Genomic DNA, 23772 nt, shown 5'->3' with positions numbered 1-23772 from the left:
CAGCAGTTGACGTGAATATCTTCAATCATTATAACTTATTCCTCAGTCATTTCCTTAATTTTATGACAACTTTTGGTCCATTTTTTCCCCTTAGATGTTCTGGACCATGGATAGGAATATGAGTCAATTCTTTGAGCTATTTTCTCAAAGCCATTCTGTGTGGGGTCCTGACTGTGCTTGTCAGTGTGTAAGGCGATTCTGGAAGATGGAAACCCCCTTTGCCCTCACACTCCCTAGCCTCCGGGGGTGAGGGGGAGTGAGTATAGCACAGAACACTATTTTACACATATTAAGTGCCTCCGGGTGCTGAGTCCTGTGGCGTGAAACAACAGTAGATTTTCACACAAAACAAGGGTACACAGATTGGAGCTGGTTGAGAGTTGAGAAGAAACCTTTATTCAAGAGGCGTCAACATGGCTCTCTGAAGAGAGCACATTTAAGTCTGCTAAGAGGTACACTAGTCTCTTAAGCAAGGTTCAATGTCAGCAAGCTGGAAGTTAGTCGCTGTGAAGAAAAACAACAGGGGGGGGGACTCCAGGAAGGGAGAGGGGCACCATACGGGATCATGGGATGACTGGACCAGGCAAACCAGAACAGCAGGTCACTCTTGCTTGGCTAAGTGATAGGCAGTGGGATCTGGGAAATCCTTGCAGGAGAGCACCTCTGACCAGGAAGGCCTTACTCAAGGAGACAGGATACCAGGGAACACAGCTCATGGGGTCCACCCTTGGGTATAGTGTTGTGCTTCTCTCCTAAACTGCCATCGAGAGACTTGAGACAGGTTTAGAAGTTTTATTTATCAGACTGCAGTAATGAAATATGATCAAATGCTTGAGAGAACAGTGGATGGGAAGGAAAGTAAGTTCAGTTGACCCTGTTGTTTCTAGGCCCCTGTATGGTGAAGCAGAGGTCCCTGGAGGGGAGTTAGGTAGGGCAAAGCTGCTTATCTCACGAGGGCAGGAGGCAGAGAAAGAGAAAGACAGGAAGGACAGGGACAGGATAGAACTTCTTAAGGCACACTAAGTAAAGCACTTCCTCTGATTGAGTCTTTGAGTAACCCCTCTCAGCTTGGGAGCTCACCAGTAGGTAATCTAGTCAGGAAGTTGGCAACCTGTGAGCCAAGGCCTCTCCACTGCCTCGCCAGCTGAGCACCACGCTGTCCACACACGCCTCTTGAGGGAGTTCATATCCAAACCACAACCGATTTGCCTTCCGAAGCCAACTCTCACAGCTACTCTGCTTTAGAGCTGGTAGCGAGTGGCTGGAAGGCTTTCTGTTAGTGGGTACATCCCAGACCATTGGACTGTTTTCTTCTTTTTTCTCCATGGCACTCACAGATCCACTAGTGACTGGGCATGGATGCTAACCTGCTTCCCAGGTGCTGAGGGGTGAGGATATAGCAGGCTGTTGACATCGCTCCAGGCCCAGAGGGGAGCTAGCTTCTATGGAAAAGCTGACCTAAAAGTATTTCCAACCTCTAACCTCAGGAATAGTTGTCACGTGTCACAGCTCAGTGAGGAATGATGAAAACTATGGTTTCCTTTTCGAGCTAAGGGAATGTTGATAAACCCTGCCATTGCTGGAGTAAGATCTTAAACCTTTCTCCATGCTACAGAACTCACAATGCACTCTCATTAGGGAGCTGATGTCTCCCAGCCTCTACTCAGCCCTATGAAGCTGCTGGTTACACATCTCCTTTCTTCCCTGGTCGCATAGCTATCCTAGGTTGGCTCCTTCTTGCTTTCCTGCCCCCCTCACAAATCCACTTCTATGGGATCTTTCTCTGATCCTTTCTCCCCACAAGATGCAAAAAGTTCCAAACTTCAAATGGAGTGTTTCAGATAAGTTTTGGTTGCCACAGCATTGCTCTGTGAGGGTGGGAAATATGGTCAGTCAGTGGAAGGATCACCTTCCCAAAAACTATTAGATTTACTACACTTGACTGAGTCCTGGTGGGAAATCAATATCCTTTTGCTATGGAAAATTCTTGGAAATGAGATATACAGAGATTTCAGCAAATTTTCAACCCTAATAACTTCTGTGGATTGTCCTAAGGTAAGAAGAGAGGAGCCAGGGAAGGTCTCTAAAGAAACATATCTCCCCCTCCACTACTATGCAGGGCCAGAGTCTCTGAACAAGAATCTTGATTTAGGGAAGCTCTTGGCCTAGGGAAGGGCATGGCTAGCATGTCACAGAGAGCCTCATATAATCTGCTTGCCTTTGATTCAGGTCGGACTTTCTCATCAGGATCTAGTGAGCAAGGAAGAGTTCAGAACCTCGGTTTGCTAGGTGAGGTGTAGTAGGTAATCACAAACCCAAATCATACCATTGGCAGCTCTAAAGCGTAAAGCCCTAACGGATGCCTTACTAAGGTCCTGTGTCTTTATGTTGCTTACCTCAACTCTAGTGTGTGGTTTAAGCCTCTCATCCTTGTTAGGGTTAAGGACCCATCCTTGCTTAACAAGAATGAACACTGAAGGAATAGTAGGTACCAAAACTCTTTTCTGTAGAAGCATACCAACTAGTTATACAATAACGAAATGGTTGGCTCTAAGAACAGACATACAGAAACATTTTATAGACTGAGCAGGTTATGTTTTACAAAGTGTGTGTGTGTGTGTGTGTGTGTGTGTGTGTGTGTATACACATACAGATATGTATGTAATAATATTTAATGAAAAAAGGCCAAGAGTCTGAAAGAGAGTAAGGAGGGGAATATGGGAGACTTTGAAGGGAGGAGAGGGAAAGGAGAAATGTTGTAATTATAATTTTAAAAACAAAAAAATTAAAAATATAAAGATTTTCTTTCTGTCAGTTTGCCCAAGAATCTTTTGAGGAAAGAATGGCTTTAGCTTTGTGACACCATCCCCACCAGAAAACATGAGCTCTTGTCCAGTCCAGGCGACAAGAAGTTTGGTGGATGTGTAGTTGATTCTGGGGTTGGTAGACAATGACAGAGGGAAGGCAAGTCTGAGGAGCCCTGTGGCTATAAGCTGTTACTTATAGAAGAGGGAAATGGAGACGAGAGAGAAGCAGCGAAAAGTTCAAAGGCTCAGAGAACTAGTGTAATGTCCCCCAAACTATAAACCGCCTTTTACAGTCTTTATCCAAGAAACCATTTTGTTGTGTTTTATTACACAATAATAGAACATTGGTGCACACAAGTGCACACAGTCGTTTCATATACTGGCTCACCCCATATCACTTCAAAGCACATGCTACAAAACAATTCTTTTCTTCCCAGCACTATCTTCCCTACGTGGCTATGTGCTGGTTGCATTTCCTGACTTTGAATTTTAGGTAAGATGGACCACAAAGTATATCCTCTGCTAGGCATCTGCTTCCACTCAACATTATGATCATGGATCCCATCTTCTCTACTGGATGCTGTAATCTTGTACTTTATTATTGGCATAGGGGTTTGGTTGTATGAATACTACAATTTATTTAGCTATTCAACTACTAGTCAGCTTTTGATTTGCTTACAGTCGTTGTCTGTTATGCATAAAAGGAGACATTTTAATGCAGTTCATCTAATATAGTTATCATTCCCGGTGGAGAGTTGCTGAGTCACAGAATATGTGTGTTTCAGCTTAATAGAGATTGTTCAACAATTCTCCAAAGTGACTGTCCCAACTTAAAACCCCATCAGCAGAGGCTGAATACTCTGTTACATATCCTTACAAAAAAAAACCCTTGCCATTAATAGTTTTTTCTTAAGAAATTAATATAATTGTATTTCTTCTGTTTTTAGAAAAGTTGGAGCAAAAGAAGAAAAGAGGGTTTCTATCCCCAGATATTTTATTTTAAATCACTTATAAGATGTCTCAGGTTCTAACCCTAAATATGTTGCTACTTTCCATTTGGTAAATGACTACAAAAAACATAAATTAGGATTCTAACACAAACTGCAAAGCACACACTTAGCTAAAATATTGCAACAAAGGACAGTTTTCATTGACTGCTAAAGTCTTACACTTTTCAGGTGTGCTTTAATGAGAAATACACATTTTTCCACCAGCCAATATCATAATGGGGTGCTCCAGGATGGTTTGATGGCTGAAGCCTGACCTTAATACTAAAGAGAATCACAGAAAGGAACATGGGAAAACATGGAGGGATAGCACAGTGTCACCTGTGGGCTAAGTGCCAGCCTGTAGCCTCCATTTTTATAGTTACATTTTCAAGAGTGTTTACTAGGCCTATAGCAATACAATAAAATTAAAAAGAAACTAAATTGTTTTTAAAAAACAGACTACCAGACGACAAAAAATAACTTAAATTCAGCATTGCATTTAAAATCCAGACTATTTTTAAAAATAAAACCTTAATGAATCATTAAGTTAAAGAATAAGATTGCACCCCAAATGGAAACCAATCAGTTAATTACTTTTTTATATTGAGCAAGCAGCAATCTGATTAGGTGCTATGAAGCCACCTGGGTCAGTAACATTTGGGTATACACTCTCTAAAAATTATTAATGTCTCCAATATCTAGGGTAGATATAAATTAGTCCATTAACTTAGATTTAACAATACAGTACTATTATGGAAGTCTTATGTTAATCAGGTACACAATAATCTTTTTGCATACACGAGTCTCAGGACCAACATTTTCTTCTGACAGAGTTGAATTGTGTCTTCCGTTTTGTACGTAAGGAAACCATATTGTAGAAAAGTTAAGGCTCTCTTTCTTTAGGTTGTAGAGCAGCAGGTATCCATGTCCAGGTCTGCTGGACTCCTCTGTGAACCACTGTGGCCTTTATAGGCTCCTGAGGAAAAGAGACAGCAGAGCTTCTGGGAAGGTTTTCCAAGTGTGTCATTAGTCCCGTGCCCCTCCCACCGCCCTCACCATCTGTCTGCCTCTTCCCTGCCCACCGCCACCTTTCAAAGCCTGTCACTCACTGATCTCTAGCTTTGGAAGGTGTGCCCAGGGTGTTTGCTTCTCCTGGTAGATCTCTGACAGGAAAGGCCTCACAGACATGGTTCTGTTTGAATCAGGCTGCGGCAGCACCATCTGCCAGCTGGAGAAAGACACCCCCTTTAATTAGGAACGTTGAAATGTTGGGAATCCAGGCCAGCTTCTAGCATTACCGAAAAAACTTAGGGTATGGAATCCAAGGGGGAGGAAACCAAGAGTTGGGCCAAAATTTTCAGGGAAAACACACAACTGCACAGAGTCAAAGAGAAATAGAGCCTTGTGTCCAGACTGTGGGAGGTGTCCCTGCTCTGTGTCCTGAGTGGTCTCTGAAGTCACAGCGCGGGTGTCAGATGCACGAGGAAATTTCAGGTTGTGTTCTTGGATCTTTAGCGTGTCTTTTTTTCTCACATGTGTGTGGCGCTTTCTTACTGAGGGTGTAGGTAAAGCTTTCACCTCCCTTTCTGCATGTGCAGCTATTAAACAGATTCAAGCCACTTCCCTAGCCACACAAATGAAACTGACTAGCCCAGAAATGTACTTTCAGCCCAGATCTAGGTTGCATTCTTTTTAAATTATGGAGATCAATATTGAATTACATAAGAATTATTACACATATAATATATATAATTTATTCATCGTTCATTTAAAAAGTCAGACATCATTTTAATCATGTAAAGATACTGTTTACTTGAATGTAGTATAGTAGTTACGATAGTCAAACTGAGAATTTTTTCTTTGTATTAAATAGATCTCAATACAGTCAGTCCTTTTTAAATAAAAAACCAATTAAATAAATTAAAATGACAGACTCTTTATTTCTGTGTTTAATATTCTTCAGTGGTGAGGAGATTATTTTATTTCTAAATTTTAGGCATATTTTATTAATTTGAAAAGTAAAACATATTAATACAACATATTTATTTGAGTTATCTATTTTTAAATTTTTTTCAACATAGTTTGATTATTACACTGAACTCTAAAAGCAAATGTATGTTGGAATTTAAGACTATGCCTGCATTTAATATTAAAAATAATCAGAAGAATAAATAAAAGGCAAGATTTACCTTAGAGAAAGTACATCATTTGTTAATCCCCAGACAAAACTTTGGTAAAGTCTTACAAGAACTATAGGATTCCAGTGTTATCGTATTCCTTCATGATTGAATTTAAGGTAGAGTCATTCTTGTCTCTGGCTAAAATGACTAAAAATAAAGAGAACAAATAGATTAAATAAATAAATAAATAAATAAATAAATAAATAAATAAATAAATACAGTAAAATAAGAACAAACCCAGTTTCCCTTTGACTACCATTTACAGTGTAAATAACATTCTAGCATCCTCCATACAGACACAGAAAGGGAAATTAAGATATGACCTCAATTAATATTGAGTTGAAGGGGACATCTAGTCTAAGCAATCAGAATAGCAAGATAGAATTTTGTTGATCTTTTGCTCCTCACATCACAATGACAGATATTTATATCAGGTCTTAATCCTTAAGAATTTTTTATCATGCTACAAGTAATCCATACTGGAAGGAAATCCCCACTGCACCACCCTTCCTTAATTTGGTCACAGTGGACATGCTTAGCTGAGGAAGGCACCATGGCAGTAGAGCCTTTGTTCCTAATTACTTCTTGCTAATGACCTGATGTTATCCGTAGACCTCTGATTTGTCAATCTTGGGCTTTCAAGGCAAACACCATATAACACTTGTCACCCACTGCTTAGTCCTGTGCCCCCACATTCCGATTTAACATCCTCAGTTCCAAAGTCAATCTGTACTTTTTCAAAAATCATATGACAGCCTCAGCTAAGGACTGCATAAAGTGCCCCAGGAATCGTGACTTTTAATTGATAACTCTCGTATTGTCCATGCCACAAAGGCCGAGCTTTCCTTTGCTCTTCGGAGCTAGCCGCTATCCATAACTCACTGTAAGTTGCTTGCCGGAGTGCCTTGTGTCTTGCACCCTTTCACGAAGCAATCTCCCGGGAGCGCCTGCATACTTCGCTCTGTGTCAGTAGTCCCCAGCTCTGAAATTAGCTCCTGGAAAGCTGCTCTTGCCATCCCCAATCTCCCCACTTCAGTGCAGACCCTGTGGCTGTCCTCAACCCTGTCCTCTGTATGCCTGGCTTCCTTGTATACTCCCTCTGAGCACAAGTTGCTGATCCCAACCACCAACAGAATCATGTCAACTTCCTTCCAACCCATTTGCCAAACAGTGATGCTCTCACCCTTCAGTTTTTTAAGTTACCTAAAGGTCCCTGGCCCAAGAGTCCAGAGTGACAGCAGTTGCCTTATAGGCCTTACATCTATGTCACCAAGTAAGTGTCTGTCGTGGAGTGAGCGGGAGGTACAAGACACAACTTGTTCTTCCTTTTCAAAAGAATTTCTTAGTGCCATTCAGTTTGGAGATCTCATCAACCCTAAATCAAACACGTGAGTTCAAAGCTCAGTAATTGTTTATAAGTCCAAAATGACCACTGGTGGATTTTTAGTTTAGTTTTTTTTTTCTTTTTAGTTTCCAGAGAATCTGCCTTCTCCAAAGGTGGGAGGAAAGTCTCTGTTGAAAGAATTAACAGAGAGAGGACACATGGTACCAACAGGGTGCCTTCACAAAATCCTTTTGAGAACATGGAAAATGAGATATTTCATACAAGACACTTAGCCCTAGATGCTTTACAAATAGGTTCCATTATGGCATTTCTGAGGGTGTTCCTTGTGTTAGCCACCGTGTAGCCTTTGTGACTTCTTCTAGCGTTTCAGGTATACTCTTTGTGCATTTCTATTTGAGTTGATCGAAGCACCGACCTGAGGAGATGTTTAGTAAACATCTAGCAATGTTGAGAAGGCCAAGTTTAGCTCTACTGCTATGTCAACAATTTCTTCTGTGCCTTATGATCATCATATGCATGTGTAATGGGAACTTTAAAAATCATTTTTTGTTTGGCACTGAAGCATGACAAATAGAATTTGGAGGAAGCTCTTCCTTTCAGCAAGTGCCATGTGCAGACCTCATGATTCTAACCACAGCTGGAGCCCCATGAGAAGGGTCTGTGCTGCAGTCCCAGGAGCCTCTCTCCCAGGTATAACTGAGCTGCCCTATCTGGCTAGTCTTTGCAACAAAGCTTCATGAAGCAACTTGAACACAGCAAAACCATCTCCATGTTGGAAATTCAAGTGTAAACAGACAACAGTCCGTCTGCCTAACCTTCCTTTCAAGTCCCATGATGGTCCCAGGAAGGGAGCAAAGGTGACCTTACCAGCACAGCCTGCAGGAACCCAATAGTCTACCTAGCTTTCCACCAAAATTTGTGTCAAGATTTGTAGGGGTTGGGTAATGTTTCATACCAAATAACTCAGACAGAGGATTGAGCACATTTCTCTGCAACTGTGGCAGATTTGGGTTTTATTTTTACCCCAGTTCTTAAATTACAATACCTCTTTTGATGTGGCATATGCACATTGTGTATTCTTAACTGCTTATTTGGATACATTTGGGAATCTCACAGCCCTTTTTTTTCTTCTCACTATAGATGCCAATAAATATGTCTTTGCATTTTTATATTCCTGGTTTGGGAGTCCTAATCAGAGCTTTTAAACTTTACAACCTAGTAGCAACCCATGACTCCCACAGCAACCCACTGAAGGATTTTTACTTCCCTTAAAAGGAAAGATGAGGGTTTGTTTCTTTCTGTCTAAATATGACCTGCTGTAGCTTCTCATGTGGAAATTCTGAGGACCTTTGTTGTCTGTGTTTCCTTGTTACAGTCACTGAGAGCTGAAAGTCTGCTCCACCGAATGTGAGCCTGAGACTTCTCTGAAGAGGCTTTCTCTCTAGGACAGTTCACTTCATCCTGGGGTCATTATATCTCTGTCCTCGCTGACTTTTAATTTGATTTTTTTGTCCCATGCCTGCTGCTGCCTGATGGCTTGTATCTTTCCCAAAATTCATATTTTGACACCTAATATCTGTGTCGATGGTGATAGAATTGGGGCCTTTTACAGTGACCCGGGGACCTTGTTTATCTCTTCCTCTTTGTATGCACATGGAAAGGTATTCTCTAGGAGTTGGGAAATGGGTCCTCACCAGATTGTCAATCTACCTGGATTTTAATATTGGGATTTCCAGCATTTGGAACCATGAGAAAGAACTGTTCTTGGAAGCTATTTACTTCATGGTATTTTTGTTACCATCGCCTGGATATGCTGGAGACAGCATCTCTGTTGTATCTAATGCTGTGCTCACACAAGTAATTCCTGGAAATGTTTTGTGGTAATAAGGAGGAACAGGGAAGAACCACCATAGGACAAGGACGCCGCCAAGGTGAAGCTTGGTGCATGGCTCTAAGGGCCAGGGGGAAGAACGAAGCACAGTACAGGCGAGAACCCATTAACCCAAGCAGTAAACCCGGCCTGCAGACTAGGACGTTCATGCTCTGAAAACCTAAATTAGTGTCCCATTTGTATATACAAAAAGCGTAAATATACAAGAGAGAGGACCAGCGCTACAACAGAGGAGAAATAGCTTTGCATCACCCACTAGATCTGTGGCTAAAGCTCCTGTAACTGAAGACAGATGAAGAAACAAAAGCAGGCAAATTTATTTCATGTTTTCTGTGATACAAGTCTTCATAGTAAATTTAAAGCTTTAAGAAATGAGTAGACTTGTATGCGTGTGTGTTTAATGCTGGACCTAGCGAAGAAGGGATGGTCCTAGGGACATATGGGGGCTGAAGAAAATGAAAGCACCTCTCCAGCGAGGATCTTCTGACTTGCTTCAAGAGGTAATCAAAAAATCCTTCTTAGAAACCAGGCCTACTGGCACATGCCTGTGATTCCAGTGCTCAGGGGGCTGGTGCAAGAGTCCACTGGGCCAGTCTGGGCTACAGAGCAAGAACTTATGTCGGAGAGAGATGGGGGGGGGATGAGGAAAAGAGGAAGTGAAAGGAGGGGAGGGAAGATGAAAGGAGGAAGAGACAGAAAGACAGAAGGTAAGAAGAAAGGAAAATCTTTCACTTTGGTGACTGGTTTCAAGACAAAGAGCAGAGAATGGAAGAGAGGTCTCCCGTTTCTGTGTTTCTCTCAACTGCGGTGGAGACATCTGAGGAGAGGGCAGCCCCAAACCTATTTGTATTTAATGCTTACTGGTCACTCAGGGACCTTGAAGGTTGCCACTGAGGCCTGCAGTTCCCCATCCCTTCCACTGCTAAGCAGCCCTTAGGTTCCTCTCTGCATTTTCACGACTGGGCACATTTTGTGACTCTGGAGCCCTGTATATGGGAGTGGGAGCAGGAGGTCCATCCGGGTTGTGGCTGAATTTCTCTGCCAAGCATAGCACTGTATGTTGCCCTGACCTTTTTTCTGGAGTTCTCGGGCTCTAATTAAGAAATCCCATTAGTGGTGTATTTTAGGAGAAAACATTGTAAGGGAAGGAACAAGTATTGTTCTGTAATCATGCAAAGTAAACTGCATATTGATATATATATATATATATATATACGCGCGCGCGCGCACACACACACACACACACACACACACACACACACACACACACACACACTGATTGGGAAGAAAACTTATTTGGAAGCTTTACTTTTTAATGTTTTTAGTTATTTGACAATTTTTATTTATAAAACATAGCCACCCTTTAGATTGTGTCCTTTGAATCGCCTTATAAAAGAAATAAAAACTATATAAGGGTAGTGGCCAGGGGCATGTACTATCTCTTTTAGGCCTTACATGATTCAGCTAATTCTAGTCAGATTTTGAACAAGAGAGTTAATTTCTGTTGACCATGGTAGGAGAACAGGTGACTCTTTGACCAACACCCTTCCACGTTTTTGCACAAGTTTTGTCTGAATCTTAGAAAAATGTAGAAATTCTCAAAGAAATAAAGCAGAGGAATATATATACTTATGGAGGCAAGAGAATGCAGTTTCCTAATGAACATGTGAGTACATCCCGTTCCAGAGGGGAATTCCTCTTGGAATATTACTGGGTACATGAGATGATTATGCAAAGTCCCTAGCACATTTCTGTGTTTCTATGCATGTGTGTGTGTGGAATCTGTGGGCTTTTCTGTGTGGATGGATGTGTGGACAAATTATGTGGACGGGCATGTTTGTTAGAAAGTATGGGCTATATACAGGAAATTAAGAATTAGAAGTCATGTTTTTACTTTACCAGACGTAGGTATGGAGTCAAGTGGCTTTCAGTTTTCATATGAAATCATTTCAACTCGCATTAGTCTTATACATCAAACGTGAACCCAGAACGGTTTTGGAAGTTTAGACAAAATTAGTTGACATATTTTTTTCCCATGGAAAATATCTGACCCACCATGCGGCAATTTTATTTTTATAAACCTGACTCCAAGGTGATTGAGGAGACAACTCTTCTACACCTTTACTTCTTCAAAAGCCGATCTGAATAATTTAGCCCACTGAAGACGGGGTGCTTACATAGCCATCTGCCAAGACATGCTTAACCCTAAGCCAATGAGTGTGGTAATGAGTGAGCTCGTTGAGGGCTGCAAAAGAGTACAGTCTGTACGCAGTGTAGAACTGCAAAAGGACACCCACATCCACAGATGGGTTTGCCTACCACATTGAAATCAACATGGCAAAGACTGGAGGAATCGAAAAGTGTTTATTTCCTTGGGAAATCTCATATATTCCTACTGATGGGAACACATCTATTCAACAAACATCTAGTGAGAGCCTACTATGTGCCAGACCCTGTGTTAGGTGCCAGTATTGATCCATAGAAGATCCCTTTCATATCCATAGGGCTGCCATATGGATGGTACAGGTAATTGTCTAGTCTGGGAAGACCTCTGACTGCGTCCCAGGAAATGCAGGCCTCACTAGGGAAGGAAAGATTTCTACTGTGCCTTGAAGGACAGGCAGGAGTTTCCAAGTAGAAAACAGGATAGAGCAAGACACTGCTGGTGAGGTGTTCTTAGGGCATGGTGTGCTTGGAGAATCACAGGAAGTCAGCTGTGGGCTGAACACAAAGCTTAGAAGATAACACACAGTCTCTGTCTCTTATGAAAGGGGTCACAGTCTAATGTCCCACTCCGTTCAGTTGGCAGACATTTTCTTTTTTTGGCCCATGTAGTGTTTTAAAAATATTTTGAATTAGTTGCCAAGATTTAAAAATTGGAAGATTTCTCATAAAATTCCAGATTTCTGGCTTCTCTTGGGGAAAAAAAATCTGAAGATCTGGCAAGATTGGGACCACATTCCCACATGGCAACAAATGACTGGAGCTAAGTAGCAGCTCCAGGCCCCTCCCTCTTTGAAAACAGTCCTGCTTGCCAGCTCACCCTGTCCTCACCATGCTGTGCAATGCCCAGCTACCTCTGTACTGACCGGTTCTCGATAACCGTGTTTGACAGATCACCAGGCTTCTCCTTCTTAGATAGTGTATGAAGGAGTCAACTTTCTGGAGAACTTGGGCTAAAAGTGAAGTTGGAGAGATACAAAAAAGACTTCACGTAGCTTCTTAAGGAATTTTGCCTTCATCCTATGGGTCTACAGGGAGACAAGGATCATTCTTAGGGTGGTATTATTAACTCTTTCTTTTGGAATTTTGAGAATAGGGTGGCAGAAAAATTGGAAGTAGAGATTGCAGAGCAAAGAAATTCCCAGAGAAGCTCTAGCTAAGAGAAACCCAAACGAGATAACGCTGTACATAAGAGCCTTGGATCACTTTGTTCTGTGCTGCGATAAAACACTATGACCAAAACCAACCTGGGGAGAGAGGGTTTGCTTGGCTCACACTCCCAGGTCACAATCGTTATTGAAGGGCGTCATGCCAGACACTGAAGCAGTGGCCACATAGGAGCACTGCTTCCTCAGCATGGCTTGCTCAGTTTGCTATCTTATCTGATGCAAGACCAGGGTTGGTGTCACCTACAGTGAACTGGGCCCTTCCATGTCATTCATTGATAAAAAATTCCCCACAGGCCAATCTGATGGAGGCATTTCTCAACTGAGATTATGTCTTCCCAGATCAGTTTACATCAAGTTGACAAAAAGCAAGAAGCAGAGATCCTAGGAGAAAGTTCATCTTACTGTAAAGAATTCATACCTCACAAAGAGAGACTTCTTTTGTTTCACCTTTCACACAGAAGGGCATCAATTTACATATTCAAATGTTGAGACAATACAATGTTAACTTAAATATTCAAGTGTTGATACAATAAAAGGAGGGAGGGAGAGAAAGAAAGGATGGAGGCGCAGGAGGAAGAACCTTCATCAAGAAAGCATAAAATGAAAATATCACCATGTACTCAGTGCCAGCGTGCAGTTGCAGAAATTCAGATTGGCCGCACTAGCCCATCTCCTGCAGCCCCACAGGTCTGTGGCTGTCATTTTATAATTCACAATAGACTATGATCTACCGCTTTCTAGGTACATCCATAGGTTTGACCAAGTTGACATGACTGCAAAAGAAAACTGAGAAAATGAGAGACTTCTCATTCTTACTGTAGGTTCCCCCTTGACAGGAATATACGCCCTAAAATTAGCTGCTTATTTAAAGGCCAGAAAGCTAGTCACTTCAGAAACTCTTCAGAACTTAGGATTACATCCCAGGAAACCATGCACATGTTCATTCATACTCTGTGAATGCGGGCTCTGCTTTCTTGGTTCCAACTATTGGTCTTTACATAAACCCTTGGAGAGCAAAATTCATAAAGAACCCAGAATATAATGCAAATGGGCCTTTTTGGGGGGAGGGGGTAGTGAAGTTTTATAGAAATGTCCAGCTGTGTGTGCAGAAGGAAAAACTGCTTACTGAAGAAGTTCTTTCTCATAGTAAATAAAAATTCTTCAAATCCTCAATGTATATACTCCTGGGGTTCATTGTCAAATAAAGCTGCTTGTAAATCTCCCATCCTGCTGAAAGATTCTGTCCTTCCTAGAGTTGTAATGTGTTTTCAGGGTCTCCTGTCAAGGACTAATACATAGGAGCAGAGATCATGAGTTATACACTACACACAGGAATGTCAGTCTGCCTTGAGCAAGTGAATGGCCCCAAAACATACAGAGGTACTAAACAGAGAAAAAAATATTCAGTTGCCCTGAATCTTGTCAATTTTGAGTTCCTTGAACCAGGAGAGTTAAGATTTAAGACCTCTGATTCCAAGAGTACTTTAGACTTGACTTGAGCAACTCAGTGACCATCAGAATGTATGGAAAACGAGCCATCTGACTTTTGCTACAGTCTTCTATACAAAACAAACATGTAAGTCTTTCCAAGTTGAAGCCTAGAGTACAATACTCTAAATTCTCATACAATCTTTCAAACTTAAGATACTCAAAGACAAGATTTTGTTTTTGATAAATGGTAATATTCTCCAAAATGTGTCAAGTGAATGTTTTCTTCACAGAGAAACTGTGACTGACGAGTGTGCCATGCCCACTCTGCTCCTCCTGAGATGGAGATCTTAGACTGATGTAGAACTGGAAGAGTGTGGCTGTTGACCAATGTCCCATGATGCACCGAAGCTGTGCCAGTCTGCAAATGAGGCAGACATCGCTTTCTTACTACTGAAACTAGTCCCTCAGATGACAAGAGCTAAGTTTACCTCCCTTCCACATGAGTGGCTGTCATTTTCCACCCTCTCAAAGGCCTTTATGTGGCTTCGTAAAGAAGGCCAATGAAGCATTCCCTTGGGAATATCGAGGAGCACAGTGAGAAACAGTGTGTGCTCGGAATCTGCATTGTTCACTGTTAGAGCCCCGAGTTACGTGTCACTACTCCATTTAAGTTAATTACAATGAGAACGTTTCCCCTGTCTTATTTGTCACACATGGTAAGTAGCGTCTGTGGTGGACACCACAGATGACAGATCATTTCTACTTCCAGCAAAAGTCCCATTGGAGTGATGGTTAGTGTTAATTAACCATCCCACAGAATCCACAACCCATCAAGAGTAGTTTTAAAAAAAAATTAATGGTGGAGAGTGGCTAGCGTTGGCTTCTCCAGGCTGAACATGCATCATTTGGAATCCTATTGCTCTGCTAATTGCTGACACCACACACACACACACACACACACACACACACACACACACACACACACACACACACACACACACGGCTACTGCTGAAGTGTCAGTGAGATCTTTATCTGATGGTCTTCCTAGAGTAGCTGACTGCCTGGCTGTCATAGGAAAGACGACTAGATGGCAGGCAACGGAAGCTGCTCATATGCTTTGGTGAGAAATGTGAACATCTCCTGCTAACTTTTCGTATATTAAAGCAAAGTAGGTTGGATGATAGTAGGATTCTATATTGAGGTCTCGCACAAAATTAACTTGCAAGTCCTTAGCCAATAATTATTCTAGGAAGAGCATATTTTTGGATAAATCTCCTAGCTTTTGATAAATCAAAAGAATGTGTATTATCAAAGTCATCAACTGACATTTTATATTTAAACTAGGAGACAAAAAATCTTCACACTATTGCTGCGTCTGTGTAAGTATGCCATCTTAACATGAAGATTACAATAATTGATATGCGTGTTTAGTAATACATTTTATTTAGATGTAAAATTATCATGGAAATGATGAGCTTTTCTTAGAATTTGTAGGATTTTTTAAAAATTTATTCTGCCAGGTGTAGTATCACATATGTGTAGTCCCAGCTACCCAAGGTAAAAGGATTACCTGTGCCTAAGAATTCAGGGGTACACTGAGTAATATAGCAAGACCCCAGTTCACATATAAATATAAATATTTATGGGTAGGTATGTATATGTGAATTCTAAAAGCTTTCACAAATAATATTGATTTCATCAGGATTTTAAAAATAACAATCTTGTTCATTTGTTTAAGTCCTAGAGTCCAAACAAGTGCCTTGGACATTTTCTTCAAGCTACCCTTCAGAAATATACTGATTGCTTTTATCCTTTCCTTTTATTAAATAAAGAAGCAAAGTTTTGTTATAAATTTTGCATTTAATGAACCCAAAGATAGTTCAGCAGTCATAAACATAATAAACAGCCATAAAGAGTTCTATTCTAAATTTTGTGTCTAAATTTGACAAAGACAAAATTAAGGATTTTCACTGGAGACAACATATACTTAAGAAAAAAATCTAAAAGCATCACTTAAAAAATTTATTAGTTGAGAATCTTGCACAATTTGTTTTGATTATATCCACTCCCTCTCCAGCTCCCTCCCATTCGCTTCCCTCCCAACCCAACCTCATGTCCTCTCTTAATTTTTTCTCCATCAAGTCCAATTTCTGCTAATTGCATATTCTCAGATGTGGGGCCTTCCACCCACAATAGACAATTTTTTAAAGCAACAGTTAGTAAAGGTCATCACTGGGTAGTTTAATTTTTCAAGAAGTAAAAATATTTTAACATTATTTTGAAGCATGTTAGTGATGGAGTAATTGCATTTGATACAAAATAACTTATATATTTATTATAATTATATATTACCTATTAAATTTCTTTTGTTAGTTTGGCAAAAGTCTCCTTACTACATTGTTCCTCAAGCTCACATCCCTGTTACACTCTCAACTTATTTGCTGTTTTGTTTTCTCTTGCTTTGTCTTGAGATGGGGTCACCACTGTTTGTCTGTGAAGGTCTCCACCCTGGGTCAGGAGCTTTTGCTAAAACCACTGGAAGGTGTTGAACTCCCAAAGACCCTGAAGGCTTTCCTGAGTCCTGCAGTTCAGTTCCTGCTCTGGGTCCTTGGCTTCCCCTAAAGCAGCAGTGAGGAGATGGGATGAGAATATTGATGGGGATCGTGTTGAATCTCATTTCGGGTAATACAGCATTTTCACTACATTGATTCCGCATAATCCTTAGCATGGCAGGCCATAATGTCTCCTGGTGCTTCTTTCAATTTCTTTAGTATCTCACAGTTTTCATTATATAGATTTTTGCCCTTCTTCGTTTGATTCTTAGGTATTTTATTTTTATTGAAACTATTTCCAATGGGATCTTCTCCACCCTTCCCCAGCAAACTCTCTTTGTCAGCAAGTTTGTTATTGGTGAATAGAGAATGTTTTGTTTTGTTATTTTATGTTTATTTACTTATTTAGTGGGGGAAGCAGGCATAGACATGCTATGATGTACGTGTGAAAGTCAGAGGGCAACTTGTGGGAGACAGTTCCCTCCTTGCACCATGTGGGTGCAAATTGTCAGGCACAGAGCAGACATTTTTATCTGCTGAGCTATCTCACCATTCCTAGACAAAATTTTTACATTCTGATTTTACGTGCTGCTACTCTGATGAAAGAGTATCAGACCTAAGATTTCCAGTTGTTAGGTTTTGCTGTTTTTTTGAGGTTTTTTTCCTTTGTCTTTTTTGTTGTTGTTACTTGCTCTTGTTGTTTTGTTCTCTCTCTCTCTCTCTCTCTCTCTCTCTCTCTCTCTCTCTCTCTCTCTCTCTCTCTCTCTCTCTCTCTCTCTCTCTCTCTCTGTGACTTTATTCATAACTCTGACCATCCTGGAATGTACTTTGTAGTACAAGCTGGCCTCAAACTCACAGAGACCATCTGCCTCTGCTTTGTGAGTGCTTCTGGGATAAAAGGTGTGTACCACAATCCAAGCAAAAGTGCGTTGTTCAATCTCCTTGTATTTATATAGTTTCTGTGGGTTCTTACCGTCGATGTCTTGTTTGATTCTACTATGGTCTAATAATGTACAAGAAAATGTGATTTATTATGAAGAAAGTTCCGTAGGGTACTGAAAAGAGTATATATTTTGTAGCCATTCATTGACATAATCTGTCGATAACTATTAAGTCTATTTGATTTACGGTGCAATTTAACTTGGAGGCTTGTTGGTTTGTTGTTCTTTTTTCCAAACAATCTGTCTATTCTTCGTGTCTTCTATCTGACTTGGCATGCCTCCTACGTCATCAGATGTATACATGCAGCCAGCATTTGATTGACCTCATTCTCCATCTCTGCATCTGTGATGTGTTTTCTGTAGTCAACACATAGTTGGATTTTGTTTTTTTTAATCTAATCAGCTAGTCATCATTTGAAAATAGGATAATTAAGACTATGTACATTTAGTGTTTCTTAAGATTGACCCAAGTTCGCTGATTCTCATCATTTTGTTAGTTGTTTTTCAGTTGGTTGGAATGCTGTTTATGCTTTTCTTTCTTATCTGTTTGCACTAGTGGTTTGCTGGTTTACTGAGTTCACACGGTTGTTTCTTCCCTAGTTTTCCTTTGCCAGTCTGTCTTTTCCTGACGCGCAGCCTTCACTGTGCTCACAGGGTAGCCTTTCTTCTTCCTTTTCCGGGTTAGCATTCACATCATCTACAGCTCTAATTCGGTACTCATGTACTGCTTACATTCAAGCTTTCCTTAAAATGTCTTTAATTAGTTTTCAATTAAATAAAATCTTCATTAGATCTATAGTAATCTTGGTTGAAAGTTATTTTTTTCTAGTTTAACATATCATTGCTTGTCTTCCTAGATTTTAGAATGTCTGGTGAGAGAACAGGTGCTATTTTAATGTGTTCGCCTTTGTAAGAGAGCTGTCATTTTTCTCATGCATCTTTTAGTATCTCTCTTAGTTTGGGCATATGAATATAATGTGTCCTTGGTCAAATTATATTTTAGGGTTATATTTGTCTCTTATCCTCAGGTGTCCATCTCTTTCCCTAGATTGAGGAAAGTTTCTGCTGTAATTCTAGAGCACGGAACTCACACATCCTTAGTTTTTAACATCAGCTCCCTCTTCTGTCTCTTGGACTCTTGGATTCCATTTCTTGATCATGTCCCTGAGTTCCTAAATATGGAGTCTGTGCCTTTGTTTGCTTCGTTTTATTTTGTTTTTATTTGTTTGTTTTGTTTGATTTTTTTTTCTTCTGCTGTCTGTCAATAATATTTTGACCTGGTCTTCCCTACCTCACATTCTTTCCTTTTCTCTGTTTAACCTCAGTGTTTGCTGCACGCTTTCTGTTGTTATTTAGTTGAGTTTAGCAGCCCCAACATCTCTCGTTTGTTCATTTGTGTCTTCTCAAGATTTTCATTTTCCTCAGGTTTTGTTCATGTTATGATTTTTCTCATCTGTGTTGGGGACTTTTCCCTAGAGTCCTAAAGTCTTTTTTGTTTGTTTGTTTGTACAGATGGGGGTTGTGTTGTTTGTTGTTATAACATTGGCTGTTCTGGAACTCACTCTGTAGACCAGGCTAGCCTTGAACTCACAGAGATCCACCTTCCACTGTCTCCCAAGTGCTGGGATTAAAAGTCTGTGCCACCATACCTGGCCTGTGTTGCTGTTTTTAGTTCATTCTTTGCTTGTTTGCTCTTTAAAGTCACCCATTATTTCCTGGAGTAGAATTTTTAATTCTTCCGCATTTCAACAGTTCTGTCATCTTCGGATTTGGTAGCAGAGTGTCTATGATATCTTGGAGGGAGGCATCATGTCTTGCCTCTACATGCTTGCTGTTTTTGTGTTATGATTTGCACATCTGTTAGTTTGGATATCTCTTCTGAATTTATTTGGGGATGTTATTAGTGAACAGCTGACTCTTGAGAGCTCAATTCCTAACACTGCTCAGAGTAAAACCAAACTGCCGTCACAGCAACATCAACAACAACCACATCAAACAAGATACAGAGCTATACTCGAAGTAAAGTAAGCCCACAAATAGATCACCAACTGCCGCATAGCAAAAACAATCTAAAGGGCCTGGAGAGATGGCATAGTGGCTAAGAACATGTGTGCTGGTCTTGCAGAGGACCTAAGCCCAGTTCCCAGCACCCATATCTTACAACTTCCTGTAAATCCAGCTCGAAATGATCTGATGCCACTGAGGTCATCTATGCACACAACCACATTCAAACATACATGCTTACACATAATTTAGAAATGAAATAAATCTTAAAAATGGTGTAGAGTGTCACATGAACGTATAGTTATAAAACTATATATTAAAGTTATGAAATCACATATTGTGCATGCAGAGATTTATTGACTGAGATAAAGTGCAGGGAGAAGAGGAAAATAAAGAAGGGGCTAAGTAAGAGGGGAGGAATGGAGAAGAATGTTGTGTTTTATCTAGAAAGCCGGAGATTTTTTAAACAATTCGTCATCCAGAAATTAAAGCAATATAGCAACAAAAGTAGGTAATTGAAGCCAGGTGCAGTGACTCATGACTCTCTAATCTTGGGAGGCTGAGGCAGGAGGATTGCTGAGAATTTGAAAACATTTTATTTTATATAGTGAGCCCAGGTCAACCTGAAAAGACCCTTAATAAAGTAGGTAAACGGGAAAAGGTAAATAAAAATTAACACCAGAAACATCTTTTCAATAAGTAATAAATTGAATCTAAAATACCAAGATAACAGTAAGGAGATGAAAGGCAAAACACAGAGGGAGACAAATTGTAAAGAGCCGAGGTGTTAGCGCAGTAAATTGCTTACCTTATAAGCAGATGTGGTTGAATTCAACCTCCAGAATCCACAGTCTAAAGAGTTGGATGTGCTGATGCATGTATGTAGTCCCAGGGTGGGAGGCATAGACAGGCAGATCTCTGGGTTCAACTAGCCTAAGCCACTTCATGTGTTCTGGGAGTTAAGTGACACCTGAGCAATGATGTGCTGTCCTCTGGTCCCTGGATATAAAAAATATATAGGACATGAATATACCCATACACACTTGCACACACACAAACACATGATGTGAATATACCCATATACACTTGCACACACACAAACGTGGTATGAATATGCCCATACACACTTGCACACACACAAACACATACACATATCACACAAACATATGATGTGAATATACTCATACATACTTGCACACACACATATATGTGATACAAATATACCCATACAGACTTGCACACACACAAACATGTGGTGTGAATATACCCATACATACTTGCACACACATGTACATGTGATGTGATATACCCATACAGATTTGCACACACACAAACATGTGATGCGAATATACCCATACACACTTGCATATACAATAACATGTGATGTGAATATAACCATACACACTTGCACACACACAAACATGCAATGTTGGAACAGCTTCATTGTGTCCTCTGACACAGGGTATGGCAGGTAGGTAGGAGTGTCAGTTAAACTAGGAGACTCTCATTTCCCTATCACAGAGTCCTGAGGCCTGGACTAGGCAAGGCAGATGTGATACACGGTGCTCTTCACTTGAGTCTCCGGTCCTTACATACCAGGAACCTCTGTTGACTACGACAAGTTTTAAAGTCTATAGGTCAGGTAGGTTCTCTTGTGACCATGAATGTTCTCAGTTTTTAGCTCCTCTGGTGGCTAATGTCTAACCATTAGGTGTCCCCCAAGGGAGTGAGGATGCAAATCAGCACCAAGTCTCCACCCTACACCACTCCCTGTACTTTCAAACCACACTCAGCATTAAGCACTTGGCTGGAGGGGTGGAACTGCAGTTGTCAAGCGCTCCAGGGGGCTCCAGGGTCCCATCCTTGTAATAGGGACTAGGTGGCTGGTGGGCCACACCGGAGGCTCTGGACCCACTTCTCACATTATCTTCAGGTGATATGGTCAGCGTGCGACACCAAATGAAGGCTTCTCATGTTCCTGGCACTGCCCGTTCTCAGTCCCTTGACTGAACTTACCTTGACCTCCCCTTGTTCTGCATCCCACAGCCCCGGGGGCATCGATTCCATGTTCCCTAACTTCTGAGTGTTCCTTGTTATGATTATTCAAGGGAACTCAGTTGGGGTGAAGATTTTATTATTTTTTTTTAACTTTGTGAGTGGGTGGGGCAGGGTGGTGTGTCAGGGGATAATTGGCAGGAGTCTGTTCTTTCCTTTCACCATGAAGATCTCAGGAATTTGACTCATTGTTTAGACATAGCAGTCTCCCAGAACGGTGTTTCTATAGTTGGGTTACTAGAAAATGCATAAAGAATAGCCACCACCACAAAACAAAACAATCCTAAGGGACAAAGGAAAGATTGAGAAAGTCCCTTTAGCACTGTAGAATTTAACTTATAATGATATTTGTCATAATAAATAAATAAATAAATAAATAAATAAATAGTGCCAAATTCTGAACTCCTCAACTTGTGGAGCATCTCGGGGACTCACTGATCCTGCATCTATGGTGGTTGCTGATTTTTTGTTTGTCCAATTATAATAAGTCTAATCAAAGATTTCTCCCTGACCTCATCCCCCCCGTTGTTAGAAGAAAATCATTCTGGAAAAAGTAAAGAGCAAAGATAAAAATTTCCACTCAGACTGATGCTGAAAATCGATGCCCTGGGTTTGTATCTTAAGCCTGGATTTGACACATAGTGAGACAGAGGAGAATCAAATCTAAATGAGGAACTCTGTCCCCAAAGGCAGGTGAAAATTGTGATCTCCAAGTTTTGTTCTAGTGTAAACAGAAGTTGGCTTCACTTTGAAGCTTAAGTCTTCTGAAAGAGTCACTGAGTTTGACATTGGAGGGGAAAGAAGAGCTGGGATGAATCTCAGAGTAGCTGTGGAGCAATCACTCCTGGAACCTGAGTGCTGGGGTAGCTGTTTCCCTGCCTGCAGTCTACCTGGCTTCTGGACCACACTGCTTACTCTGTGACTCATGGGTTGGATCCATGCCTTACCTGAGACAGGTGCTCAATAGTCAGCCCTGTCACTACACCGCTGCACTGAAGACCTTGCTGAAGCATTCCAAAGGTCTCGGGTTCCTTCCTCATGCCATGTTATCTTAAAGTTACAAAGGGCAAAGAAAATAATCATCTCTTCCTATCAAGCTCTCCCACCCCGAGACACTGTTTACTTCTCAGAATCCTAATGTATAGACCAATTGTACCCTTAATATTTGGGGGTGTTCGCCGGAACCTGAAGGGAACAGACAGGATAAACAGTTCTCTGCACCCAAATCCCGTGGGAGGGAGAGCTAAACCTACAGAGAGGCAGACACGCCTGGGAAACCAGATTAGACTGCACTCTGTGCACATCCAGATGCCAGAGGAAAACACCAAATGCCATCTGGAACCCTGGTGGACGGAGGCTCCCGGAAAGAGCGGCGCAGATCTTCCCGGTTGCTGCCGCCGCGGAGAGGACTTAGGCAGTACCCCACGAGCAAACTTGAGCCTTGGAACCACAGGTAAGACCAACTTTTCCGCTGCAAGAAACCTGCCTGGTGAATTCAAGACACACAGAGGCAAAATTCCTCTAGGACCGGGCACTTGCTGTGTTTACCGGAAGTCCCACACCCGCGGATCCCGGCCCGCAGCAGCTCTCTGCTCCCAAACCCCGTGGGAGAGAGACCTCACCGCCTGGTCAGGTGGGCACTCCCGAGGCTGCAGAGCGGAGGAGACCACCAACACTGCCCACCCCTGCCCACATCTCTGGCCCAAGAGGAAACTGTATAAGGCCTCCTGCGCCTGAGACACCGCCAGAACCTGAAGGAAACAGACCTGATAAACAGTTCTCTGCACCCAAATCCCGTGGGAGGGAGAGCTAAACCTTCAGAGAGGCAGACACGCCTGGGAAACCAGAAGAGACTGCACTCTGCACACACATCTCGGACGCCAGAGGAAAACACCAAACGCCATCTGGAACCCTGGTGCACTGAAGCTCCCGGAAAGGGCGGCGCATATCTCCCTGGTTGCTGCCACCGCAGAGAGCTCGTGGGCAGCACACCGCGAACAAACTTGAGCCTCGGGAACACACGTAAGATCAACTTTTCTGCTGCAAGTGACCTGCCTGGTGAACTCAAGACACAGGCCCACAGGAACAGCTGAAGACCTGTAGAGAGGAAAAACTACACGCCCGAAAGCAGAATATTCTGTCCCCATAACTGGCTGAAAGAAAACAGGAAAACAGGTCTACAGC

At 41.5% G+C, this 23772-nt stretch overlaps 1 long non-coding RNA gene across 2 annotated transcripts in view; it reads right to left on the bottom strand.

Annotated features, from left to right (window-relative positions):
• Positions 1–373: 373 nt before the first annotated feature.
• Positions 374–23772, bottom strand: part of LOC102549320 (uncharacterized) — a 79774-nt gene continuing 56375 nt past the window's right edge. Inside the window, exons 2-5 of one of the 2 annotated variants that reach the window (XR_594407.4) lie at positions 20342–20532; positions 5986–6123; positions 4906–5024; positions 374–4772 (exon numbers count right to left, since the gene is read on the bottom strand). This is a non-coding gene — a long non-coding RNA (uncharacterized LOC102549320). The remainder of the gene's footprint in view (positions 4773–4905; positions 5025–5985; positions 6124–20341; positions 20533–23772) is intronic. The other variant, XR_005489145.2, reaches the window with a different exon arrangement.

The sequence above is a fragment of the Rattus norvegicus genome, chromosome 9 (assembly GCF_036323735.1).
Source record: "Rattus norvegicus strain BN/NHsdMcwi chromosome 9, GRCr8, whole genome shotgun sequence".
NCBI lineage: Eukaryota > Metazoa > Chordata > Mammalia > Rodentia > Muridae > Rattus > Rattus norvegicus.
The sequence above is the reverse complement of the archived record's forward strand: the minus strand, read 5'-3'. Positions and strand labels throughout refer to the sequence as shown.